This window comes from Nomascus leucogenys, chromosome 19 (genome assembly GCF_006542625.1).
Source record: "Nomascus leucogenys isolate Asia chromosome 19, Asia_NLE_v1, whole genome shotgun sequence".
Classification (NCBI taxonomy): Eukaryota; Metazoa; Chordata; class Mammalia; order Primates; family Hylobatidae; genus Nomascus; species Nomascus leucogenys.
The window spans coordinates 59,956,232-59,968,246 of record NC_044399.1 but is presented as its reverse complement, the minus strand read 5'-3'; the positions used below and the strand labels follow the sequence as shown (position 1 = coordinate 59,968,246).

General features: G+C 43.9%; 1 pseudogene across 1 annotated transcript in view; it reads left to right on the top strand.

Annotated features, from left to right (window-relative positions):
* LOC100602612 overlaps nt 1-12,015 on the top strand; it is a 33,617-nt pseudogene that overhangs the window by 5,729 nt on the left and 15,873 nt on the right. Inside the window, exon 2 of the transcript XR_121499.4 lies at nt 11,399-11,754. The product of XR_121499.4 is annotated as an importin subunit alpha-1-like (transcript). The remainder of the gene's footprint in view (nt 1-11,398; nt 11,755-12,015) is intronic.

Genomic DNA, 12,015 nt, shown 5'->3' with positions numbered 1-12,015 from the left:
TTATTCTGCCTTCTTATGTGTATGTCTTGGGCCGTTCCCATTGAGACATCACAGTGTAATGACGATTGTGCCTTCCGCTTTTTCACTTACCATATTCACCTAGTCAGTGAATGTCAGCTGCTGTACTGGGCACTAGGGAGCAATGAAAAATAAAGGATGGTTCCTGCCCTCAGGTAGCTTACTGTCCAGGAGAAATTGAACAGCAGATCCAATTATGATATGGTATGGCGTGGCAGTTATGGTATGGCAGATATGATATGATATGACATGATGCATCTGCAAAGAGCTGTGGGGGGCATGTTGGAGGAGCCATCCTCCCAGAATCTTGTTGGCAAGAGGGAAATCCAGGAGTGCTTCCTGGAAGAGGAAGGTGTTGGCAAAGATGAATTCAAAAGGTTTCTACAGTTCCCTCTCGTGAAACCCTCTGGACCTGGTGCCTTTTTCAGTGGCAGATTTTTTTTCTCATCAGTGGTAATTAGTTTATTTAAGTTTCTACTCACCTTCTAGTTAATTTTGGCCATTTTATACTTTACTAGGAAAGCATTCATTTTCTCCAGATGTGTAAAATCTCCACTTTTAAAATTTATTATGAATTTCTTTGTGACCAAGTAAATGATTTTTCTAAGTTTTTCATAGACATATAAGAAAAATGCATATTTCCTTATTTTATTTATTTATTTTTTTATTTTGAGATGGAGTCTTACTCTGTCACCCAGGCTGGAGTGCAGTGGTGCAGTCTTGGCACTGAAACCTCCACCTCCCGGGTTCAAGTGATTCTCCTACCTCAGCCTCCCGAGTAGCTGGGATTACAGGTGTGCGCCACCATGCCCAGCTAATTTTTATATTTTTAGTAGAGAGGGGATTTTGCCATGTTGGCCAGGCTGGTCTGGAACTCCCGACCTCAAGTGATCTACCTGCCTCAGCCTTCCAAAGTACTGGGATTACAGGTGTGAGCCACCACGCCTGGCTGGAAAAATGCATATTTTCTATTTAAGAGATATAAGGTCCTATCTGCATCAAATCAAGTTTGTTGATTATATTATTCAAACTTTCATTCCCTTTGTATCCTTTGCTTGGGGGCAGGGGTCTTTTACTCTAATTCTGATAGAGATGTGTTATGTTAAACCTTCCACTCAAATTTTCTCTATAAAGCTCTTCTGGTGCTTTAACTAGTTTTTGCTTTTTGTATTTAACTATGATGCTGTCGGGAGCATGCAGATTTCAAGTGTTCTGTTGTGTCATTACAAATTGTGCTTTTCTATTATTACGTGGTGTCCTTCTTTATCCTATTATAGTGCTTAACCTTAAATTTCGCCCTTCTGTTGTTCATATGACCACTCCTTATTTTATTTTATTTTTTTTTGCACTTGCTTGGCATTCTTTTATTTTCTACTATTATCATTTTTTTAAAACTACTAATTTCTTGTATCTGTCAAATCACTGTTTTGTTTTGTTTGAGACAGGGTCTCCCTCTTTTGCCCAGGCTGGAGTGCAGTGCTGTGATCATGGCTCCCTGCAGCTTCAACCTCCCTGGCTGAGGCCCCTGCCTCAGCACCCCGAGAACCTGGGACCACAGGCCTATGTGCCACCATGCCCAGCTAATTTTTTTTTTTTTTGGTATTTTTTGTAGAGACGAGGTTTCTTCATGTTGCCTGTCACCACTGTATTTTTGTTGTCTTCATTTTTTGTTTGTTTGTTTGTTTTTTGAGATGGAGTCTTGCTCTGTCACCCAGGCTGGTGTGCAGTGGTGCGATCTCGGCTCACTGCAACCTCCGCCTCCCAGGTTCAAGTGATTCTCCTGCCTCAACCTCCTGATTAACTGGGGTTACAGGCACACGCCACCACACCCAACTAATTTTTGTATTTTTAGTAGAGACAGGGTTTTACCACATTGGTCAGGCTGGTCTCAAACTCCTGACCTCAAGTGATCCACCTGCCTCACCCTCCCAAAGTACTGGGATTACAGGTGTGAGCCAATGCGCCCAGCGTATCACTGTATTTTTAAACCCAAGCTAACTCTTTGTCTTTTAGTGGGAGAATTCAATCTGTTCACATTTCATTTAACAATTGATCTACTGTACTTAATTACCTTTGGCTTATTTTACATTTATTGGTTTATCTTGTGTTTTTCTTCCCTCTGGTTATCAATTTCCTTTTTCTTCCCCTGTTACACTTTCCATTTCATTATTGGCAGCTGTCTTTTCTCTGGGGTTCCTAATCAAACAAGTATTCTTTAGCACATGCCTCGATGGGGATTCTTTTCTCAGCACCCTCATCTGGAGCTCACAGAACCTGTCACTCTGTAGACTCTGGTCTTTTTTCAGCTTAGGAACATCTATTTGTTGCTTGATTTGATTATTGTTTGTTTGCTTGTTTATTTATTGAGACAGGGTCTTATTCTGCCACCCAGGCTGGAGTGCTGTGGCACAATCACCGCTCACTGCAGCCTCCACCGTCTGGGTTCAAGTGATCCTCCCACCTCAGCCTCCTGAGAAGCTGGGAATACAGGCGCATGCCACCAGGCCCAGCTAACTTTTTTTGTATTTTTTTGAGAGACAAAGTTTCGCCATGTTGCCCAGGCTGATCTTAAATTTCTGGGCTCAAACGATCCGCCTGCCTCAGCCTCCCAAAGTTCTGGGATTACAGGTGTGAGCCACCGTGCCCGGCCTGTTGCTTGATTATTATTTCTTTTACCTTTTCTTTCCTTTGCATGTGAGTGCTCCTGACTGGGTCCCCTCCAGTTTATCTTTGGCCTCTTTATTTCAATCTTGGTGTACTTTTGCTCTGAGGTTTGATATTTCTTTTTGACCTTCCAGGCTGCAAATTTGAATCTCAAGAGTGAATTTCTTCCCCTTCAACTAATACAGTGACATATTTTAAGTTCTAAAAATCAGTCCTTTTAAAAAACTCTGCTTGATTCGAGTCTCCTTAAGAGTTTGTATTCAAGTTGTAATTGCATTCTGCAGCCCCTCTATTTTGCCAATAGCCTTGAATTTATTTTACTGGGTAATATATTTACAGGTTTTTTTAATCAAAGCAATATTTTAAAGTCTATAGTAAAAATCTCACATGTACCCTGTTTCCCTGCTGTGTTCTCCATCAACTCAAAAGTCACCCCTTTCCTTCATTCTTTCTTCATTCTTCCAGAGTTTGAGTACAAACTAGTATAACTACGTATCTGATTACTTAATTTTCTCTCTCTCTCTTAAGCAAAGGTAGTACCTTGTACACACCGTCCTGTGTGTAAAACAAGATTTTTTAAAAAACAAGCTTGCTTACTTTTTGTTTTATTTATTCCTTTGACAATGTATCTTGGAGATTATACCTAGAGAGGTTCTGTCTGTTTCCCTACAACTACAAATAATCCATTTTACCAGTCTCCTGTTGACAGGTACTCGGAATGTTTCCCATTTTTTGCTATTACAACAATGTCATAATGAATACTCTTTATATACTCTTTTCTATATGTATGGGTAGATGTTGGAAAAATTCCAAAAGTGGAATTTTGGGGTCAAAAGGTAAATAATAGATATTTGATGGGTATATCCCATGAGGCATATACCAATCTGACCTCACCAATACAAATGAGGGTGTCTTATTCCCCACAGCCTTGCCAACTGACTGTTGTCAAACTTTTGTTTTCTGCCAATCTGACCATAATATGTATTATCTTAAGGTACTTTAAATTTGCATTTTTCTTTCCAATAAGAGTATCTTTTCATATATTTAAGGGCTGTTTGTCCCCCTGACCTTTTTTTTTCTTTCTGTGAATGGTCTGTTTATATCCTTTGCCTGTTTGCGTATTGGGTTGTTAGGTTTTTTTCTTATTGAGTTCTAGTAGCTTTTTCTATACTAGGGAAAATAGCCCTTTGTCTATTATTACATGAGTCGTAATTCCCTCCGTCACCCTAAGCTTGTCTTTTGACTCTGCTAATAGCATTATTTTGCCACACAAGTTTTCTTAAAACACACTTATGTAGTCAAATGTATCACTCGTTTATTTTATGGCTTTTATGTTTTAAGTCTTTATTACAAAGTCTTATATATATATATATATACACACACAGACACATACAACATATTGAAGTCTTATATATATACACACACACAGCATATTATATATATATATATATTTATATATATACATACAGCATATTGAAGTCATATATATAAAGAGACATATATATAAAATATATAGGCTTTTATATATATACATACAGCGCATTGGATTTTGTTTTCTTTTTTGATTATTTTTATGACTTCATTTTTAAAAATTTAAATCTCTAATCCTTTGAAGGTTAATATGGATGGACAGAATGAGATGTGGACCCTCCCTTATTTATAAACGTGTTTATTTATTTTTTTATCTCTGGATGGGCAGCCAGTTGTCCTGTGACCTTTCACTGACAAGTTTGTCTTTCCCCATGACCTGTGATGGCATCTTTAGTGCATCCTGGGTCCCGGCTATGCTGGGGTCTGGTGGCAGCAGCTGGTTTGGTGGTTCTGTCTGTTCTCCCTGCTAAGCTGTCACAGAATGAGCTTATATGTCTTTGCTCCCCAGAGCTGGGGTCGAGCTGCAGGAGTACCCCACTTGGTGGGGGGCCCTAGAGTGGAGAAGGGATGTTGGTCTCTGCCAGTGGGCCTGTGGGCATGAGACATCCGTGATGTCAAAACACCAGCAGGAATTCTCCCTATCTCCTTGGTGCCCTGGCCTTACGGGTAGAGACTACCTGGCCCACTTGTTTGCCCTGCCTCAGCTCCTGGACACGAGGGTACAAGAGCCACTCTGCCTTCTCCCTGGGGTCCCATGATGGGCCAGCTTGCCCCAGGGTTCCCCTGGGAGCAACCACCTCAGACATAGCCTCTCACCTGTGGCAGCCAGGTCCCACCCACCCACTGCCGCAGCCTCTGCTTGACTCAGGCAGTAGTACCAGGTCACAGTTGGGAGCAGAGGGAAAACACAGAGTGTTTAAGTGGCCTTATTCCCAGAATCCCAGCTCCAGAGCTGTGTCTGAAAGGGAGAGGAACTACTTTGTCTGTAACAATTCGGGAGCAGGGGGAGCTGGAAGGGCAAGTCTGTTTCCAGGTGAGAAATAATGAACAACTTTTTCTTCTTTTCTTTTTCGAGACAGGGTCTCACTCTGTCACCCAGGCTGGAGTGCAGTGGTGCAATCACGGCTCACTGCAGCCTCAACCTCCTGGGCTCAAGCAGTCCTCCCACCTTGTCCTTCCAAGTAGCCGAGAGCACAGGATTATATGGTAGTGACAGTAAGGATGGAGAATAGTAAAAAGGTTTGAGGAATTTTTTTTAATTTTATTTTTATTATGAAAATGTCCAATTAGGCTGGGCCTGGAGGCTCACACCTGTAATCCTAGCACTTTGGGAGGCCGAGGCAGGAGGATTGTTTGAAGTCAGGAGTTCGAGACCAGCCTGAACAACACAGTGAGACCCCGCCTCTATATTAAAAATAAGTAAATAAATTTAAAACTTAAAAAAAAAGAAAATGTCCAACATGCGGAAAAGAAAAAAGAATTTTTTTTTTTTTTTTTTTTTTTTGAGACAGAATCTTGCTGTGTCACCCAGGCTGGAGGGCTGTGGCACAATCTCATCTCACTGCAATCTCCGCCTACTAGGTTCAAGTGATTCTCATGTCTCAGCCTCCTGAGTAGCTGGAATTACAGGCGGGTGCCACCATGCCTGGCTAATTTTTGTATTTTTAGTAGAGATAGGGTTTCACCATGTTGGCCAGGCTGGTCTCGAACTTCCTGATCTCAAGTGATCCACCTACCTCTGCCTCCCAAGGTGCTGGGATTACAGGTGTGAGCCACCACACCAAGCCAAAAATAATATTTTTAAAAAACGAATACAATTACCTATTGCCTAGATTTAACAACACTTGCTCCTTGCTGGCTGCTCTACTAGGAAAAAAAAAGAGAAAAGAGAAACAACAATATTTGCCATGTTTATTTATATTTATTTATTTATTGCTGATGAATTATAAATTCTAGGCATCATATTTCACCCCTGAAAACTTCAGCATGCAGCTCTGAAAAGTGATGTCTTTCTCCGTAAACACCCTACCATTATTATATCTGACAAAATTAACTATAGTTCCTTAATGTCATCTATGACCTAAGCCATCGTCAGATTTCCACCTTATCCTAAAATATCTCTCTCACAGCTGGTTTGTTTGGTTCAGGATCCCATCCAAGGCCATGCCTAGTATCTGGCTATCTCTTCAATCTCCCTTGAAGAGCCCCGCCCTTTCCTTCTGCCTGGACATTGACTCATTGCCCTGCCTGCAAGGTGTCTGTTTGCTTCCTTGCAGCAGTGTTTTCATGTTCTTCTGACCCTGGTGTTACGTGAGAACTGGTAGGCAGGTCTGCAAGGTTTAGGCTGATGGGATCAACAGGGCTCAGTGACAGATGAGGCAAAGCCAGCAGGAGGCAAGGATGATTCTACCTTGGGTGACAGAAGTAGATGTCACTCAGATGCTGAGATTGGGGAGGGAGGAGGGAGAGGACAAATTTGATTTGGGGCACACAGCTTTCGACATGTACAAAGGACATCCAAATGGCAGTGGGCTGTGTAAGCCTGGAGACTGTGCTGCGAGTTGTTGATCTACAGCTGGTGGGGCTCTCCCAAGGTGGTGGAGTGAGAAGCCAGGTGAGACACCAAGCATGAGGCCGTGGCAGAGGAGGTGGAGCCTGGGGCCCAACTGCTGAGCAGTAGCAGAGAAAAAGAAGGAAAACCAGGAGGCCTGGCCCAGGGAAGCCCAAGAAGGAGAGGATTTTAAAGAGCAAACGCTGGAGAGAAGTCAGGCCAGAGGAAGACTATCAGGCCTCTAAGCCAGAGCAAGGTCCTTGTAACCCCTATGACCTGCCCGTATACATCCAAATGGCCTGCAGGAGCCACAAAGTCTGGAGCAGCCAAAAAAAAAAAAAACCCGCAAAAAGGAGTAAAACAGCCAGCTCCTTGCATTGTTCCTGCCCTGCCCCAACTCATCAATTGACCTTGTGACAATCTCCTCCTGGACAGTGAGTCTCAGGAGCTCCCCGCCGAGCACCTTGTGACCCCCTCCCCTGCTATCAATAGATGACCGCCTTTAACTTGTACCTTTCCACTGCCTACCCAAGTCCTGTAAAGCTGCCCCTATCCTATCCCCCTTCGCTGTCTCTCTTTTCGGACTCAGCCCATCCGCACCCAGATGTAAATAAACAGCCTTGTTGCTCACTCAAAGCCTGTTTGGTGGTCTCTTCACGTGGACGCGCTTAACAAGGACCAGATCTGTCATCAAGGAAGTGGTGGAAGGCCTCTGAGCAGTGAGCTGGTTGTCTAAGTGAGGGCACAGAGAAATTGGCTCGAAAAGGAGGAAGGGAAAAAGGATTTAGTTGTTAAAAGGGGATGCTGGGTCCAGGGAACAAACTTTTTTTTTTTTTTTTTTTGAGATGGAGTCTCTCTTTCGCCCAGACTGGAGAGCAATGGTGTGATCTCTGCACACTGCAACCTCCACCTCCGGGGTTCAAGTGGTTCTCCTGGCTCAGCCTCCCAAGCAGATGGGACTACAGGCACCCGCCACCACGCCCTGCTAATTTTATATATATATATATATATATATATATATATATATATATAAAATTAGCAGAGACAGGGTTTCACCATGTTGGCCAGGCTGGCCTTGAACTCCTGACCTCAAGCGATCCACCTGCCTCAGCCTCCTAAAGTGTTGGGATTACAGGCATGAGCCACCGCACCTGGCCAACATTTTCTTTTTAAGATGGAGAGACCAGCTGGGTGTAGTGGCTCACGCCTGTAATCCTAGCACTTTGGGAGGCTGAGGTGGGAGGATTTCTTGAGCCCAGGAGTTCAAGACCAGCATGGGCAACATAGTGAGACCCTGTCTCTACAAAAAAAAAATTAGCCAGGTATGGTGGTGTGGGCCCGTAGTGCCAGCTACTTGGGAGACTGCGGCAGAAGAATTGCTTGAGTCCAAGAAGTCAAAGCTGCAGTGAACCGTGATCGTGCCATTGCCCTCCAGCCTGAGTGACAGAGCAAGACCTTGTCTTAAAAAAAAAGAAAAAAAAAAGATGAAGAGGCCTTGAGTTTGTTGAAATGAGAAAGGCACAAAGGTAGTCAGAAGGGAAGGGTTGGAAATTTTAGGTGAGGCCACTTCTGAGCAAGTGGGAGGCAGCTATGGGGTCCTTCAGGCCTGGGCTGGGGAGGTTAGCTTGGACGGCAGGCCCCTGTGCCTTCTCCTGGGGGAGGGGGAAGGAATGGTGGGTGCAAACACAGATACGTTTGAGGGGGTGGGCAGAAGGTGACCACTCCTTGGTCTCATTTTCCTACCTCCCTAGCCTGGCTCATCCCTACAGCCTTCGCTGGCTGGGAGGTTCCCTTATGGACCATTTCTTTTTTTTGTGGGGGATGGAGTCTCGCTCTGTTGCCCAGGCTGGAGTGCAGTGGTGCCATCTTGGCTCACTGCAACCTCCGCCTCCCAGATTCAAGCAATTCTCCTGCCTCAGCCTCCCCAGTTGCTGGGACTACAGGTGCATACCACCACGCCCAGCTAATTTTTGTATTTTTAGTAGAGACTGGGTTTCACTATGTTGGCCAGGCTGGTCTGAAACTCCTGACCTCAAGTGATCCTCCTGCCTCGGCCTCTCAAAGTGCTGGGATTACAGGCCAATGCGCCTGGCCCCTTGTGAATCATTTCTGATCCCTCCTGGCCCCAGTGGCCCTGCTGGGTCTCTGCCAACCTTACTTAGAGCACAGGCGGTGTGAGCCCTGCGGAGGCCCCACCCCAGCTCCCACCCCGCCCTGGAGGAGCAGGCCAGGCAGGCAGCCCCATGAGGTCACCCAGAGGCTGGGGACGGAGTCCAGAGCTGAGGGCACCCAATTGAAACCCGAAGTCAGAAAAGCAGAAGTGCAGGCCTGCTTTCCCCCAATCCCCATGGGTGTGGGAACCCAGGGCCCGCTTGGTTCTTTCATAGAACCAGCCCTGTGACGGGGTAGGGTTGACAGCTCTGTTCTACAGATGAAGAAACTGAGGCCCAGAAATTCAAGCAGCTGCTCGGCGAGAAGCTGAAGTAGAGTCTAGACGAGAGTCCAGGTCTCCGGACTCCGGCTCCACTCTTTTTCCCTCTGAATCAATGGAAGCTTCTGCCCCAAGCCCAAGAAGAGGGTCTCACCTGAAACCGTTACATTTGGAATCTCACCCCACATCCATGCAATAAGATTACACTGAGTCAGCCGGGCTGCTTATCCCTGTAATCCCAGCACTTTGGGAGGCCAAGGCAGGAGGATCACTTGAGGTCAGGAGTCTGAGGCCAGCCTGGCCAACATGGTGAAACCCTGTCTCTACTAAAAATACAAAAATTAGCCAGGTGTGGTGGCAGGCACCTGTAATCCCAGCTACACAGGAGGCTGAGGCAGGAGAATCACTTGAGCCTGGGAGGTGGAGATTGCAGTGAGCTGAGATTGAGCCACTGCATTCCAGCCTGGGTGACAGAGTGAGACTCCATACAAAAAATTAAAAAAAAAAAATACACTGAGCCATGGCACCTCACCTTGGCAGCAGTCAAATCACCCGAGGAGCTTTAAAATTAGACACTTTCCCCAGGCCCCAGTCCAAACCACTTCCATCAGAATCTCAGAGGACTGAGCTAGGCACGGTTCCCCAAAGCCTACTGAGGCCTGAGGCCCAGGACCCTGCGCGGTCACCCCCAGGTCCCCCAGTCCTGCCTCTGGATGTGTAGCTCTGGGCCAGGCCAGGATGGGTAAAGGGAGACTCAGTTTCTGTCCTGGAGAACATGTGATAAATAGGGGCTGGAAATTTGTAGAAATTTGTAGACCTATTTTTGAATTGTATTTTCTCTATTTCCAAAGCTGTAGTAGGTAACAAGATTAAAAACATTAGGCTTTATAAGTATAGCTGCATACCCAAATTTCAGCCAAGGCATATAAATGCTATAAATGGCTGATACACTTTCTTACTACATGATCAGTTTTATTCTACATATAATTCTGAAGAATTAAAGCCTTCTTTATACATATGAGTAGGCTATTTTGGGTTTTATGGTTTATTAAATAATTATAGATGATTCACTGCTCAGTTCTAGCTGTGATCACTTCAGGTGAACCTGCAACTAAAGGACAAGGCTTACCCATTGATAGCAGAGTACTGTAGATAGGACAGCATGGCATCCCAGCTCTGATCATGAATCAGATCATGGGATCAGAGCTAGGACTCGGTATCTCTGCCCTTCAGCTAGCCATGGTGACAGGACATGGCCCCAACTGTGTCTCCCAGATTCAAGAATTATTTGCAGTGTAGATATGTAAGAATAAATGATGTTCTTAACATCACAGCAATTGCTTAAAAGTAGTGGCTTTCATACTTCTTTTTGACTCTGACCCTCCATCACATACACATTTTTTCATAGCAGCCCAATATACATATTCAAAAGCTTTCTGAAATACTGTTTTACCTTGTTATGTGGGAAGCACTCTGATATTTTCTGTGCTAGCCTATTGCATTACATTTTTTTTTTGAGACGGAGTCTCGGTCTGTTGCCAGGCTAGAGTGCAGTGGTGCGATCTCGGTTCACTACAACCTCCGCCTCCCTCGTTCAAGTGATTCTCCTGCCTCAGCCTCCCGAGTAGCTGGGACTACAGGCACACGCCACTATGCCCAGCTAATTGTTCTGTATTTTTAGTAGAGATGAGGTCTCACCACGTTGGCCAGGGTGGTCTCAATCTACTGACCTCATGATCCGCCTGCCTTGGCCTCCCAAAGTGCTGGGATTACAGGCATGAGCCACTGTGCCTGGCTGCATTACATTTTATTTTTTAAAAAGCTGAATAAGACCCACTATTTATTTCATAGTCACTAAAGAGTTGGGATCAACTGTTTGAAAATACTATTTTGAAGTATCCGTGGGGTCTTACACTATAGCTGGAATGATAAAAGGACCCAAAAGGGTGTTTTTAGGAATATATTTTTTGGGGGGAGTACATGCGATGCCCTTCTTTTTCCCTTAAGTATACACTTGAAAAACTTGTTATAAACTTGAAAAAATGGTAGGTGAGTAATTTATATGTATGGTTTCATGGGTATATTTGAAGTATTAATACATGAAAGCAGTGAATAATAGTATCTGACATGTAATAGGTACTTAATATGTGTTAGTTTTCTTTCTGCAGGCATATCTTGGTTATTTAATTGTAAACAATTAGCTTTAGCTTTTAACTTAGCTTTTAGACTTCAAAAGTTCTGTCATAAGATTTATCTTAACTTTCTTTGAATGATTAATTTTAATTATTGAAAGACAGTTGATTGGATACAATTTATATCTTTGATTGACATAAATAATGCAGTCTTTTTATTTTTTTGGTCAGGTACTGGTAGTTAACTCTCAAGGAGAAATTTCACGGTTGAGCACCAAAAAGGAAGTGGTCACGAAAGGAAATATCAACAATTATTTTAAATTGGGTCAAGAAGGGAAGTATCGCGTCTACCACAATCAGTACTCCACCAATTCATTTGCTTTGAATAAGCACCAGCACAGAGAAGATCATGATAAGAGAAGGCATCTTGCACATAAATTCCGTCTGACTCCAGCAGGAGAGTTCAAATGGAACGGTTCTGTCCATGGGTCCAAAGTTCTTGCCATATCTACTCTGAGACTGACTATCACCCAATTAGAAAACAACATCCCTTCATCCTTTCTTCATCCCAACTGGGCATCACGTAGGTAAAGGAAACTAAGGTTAATTTATTGCTGTAAATATACTAAATGTTTATAAAATGATTGTTGTAGATGTGCACTTGAAAACATCATTACCAATGAGTTGAATGAAGTCAATGTGGTCAGCAGACGGGATGTTAGAGGCATGAGTGTACTTCTAACTTACTGAACCAACACCACTATTCGGAGGATTTCTAGGAGTCAGAGTCTTTATCCCTGGAATCAGATGGAGACCAAAGTTACAACTATTGTGCTTTTAATTTAGAT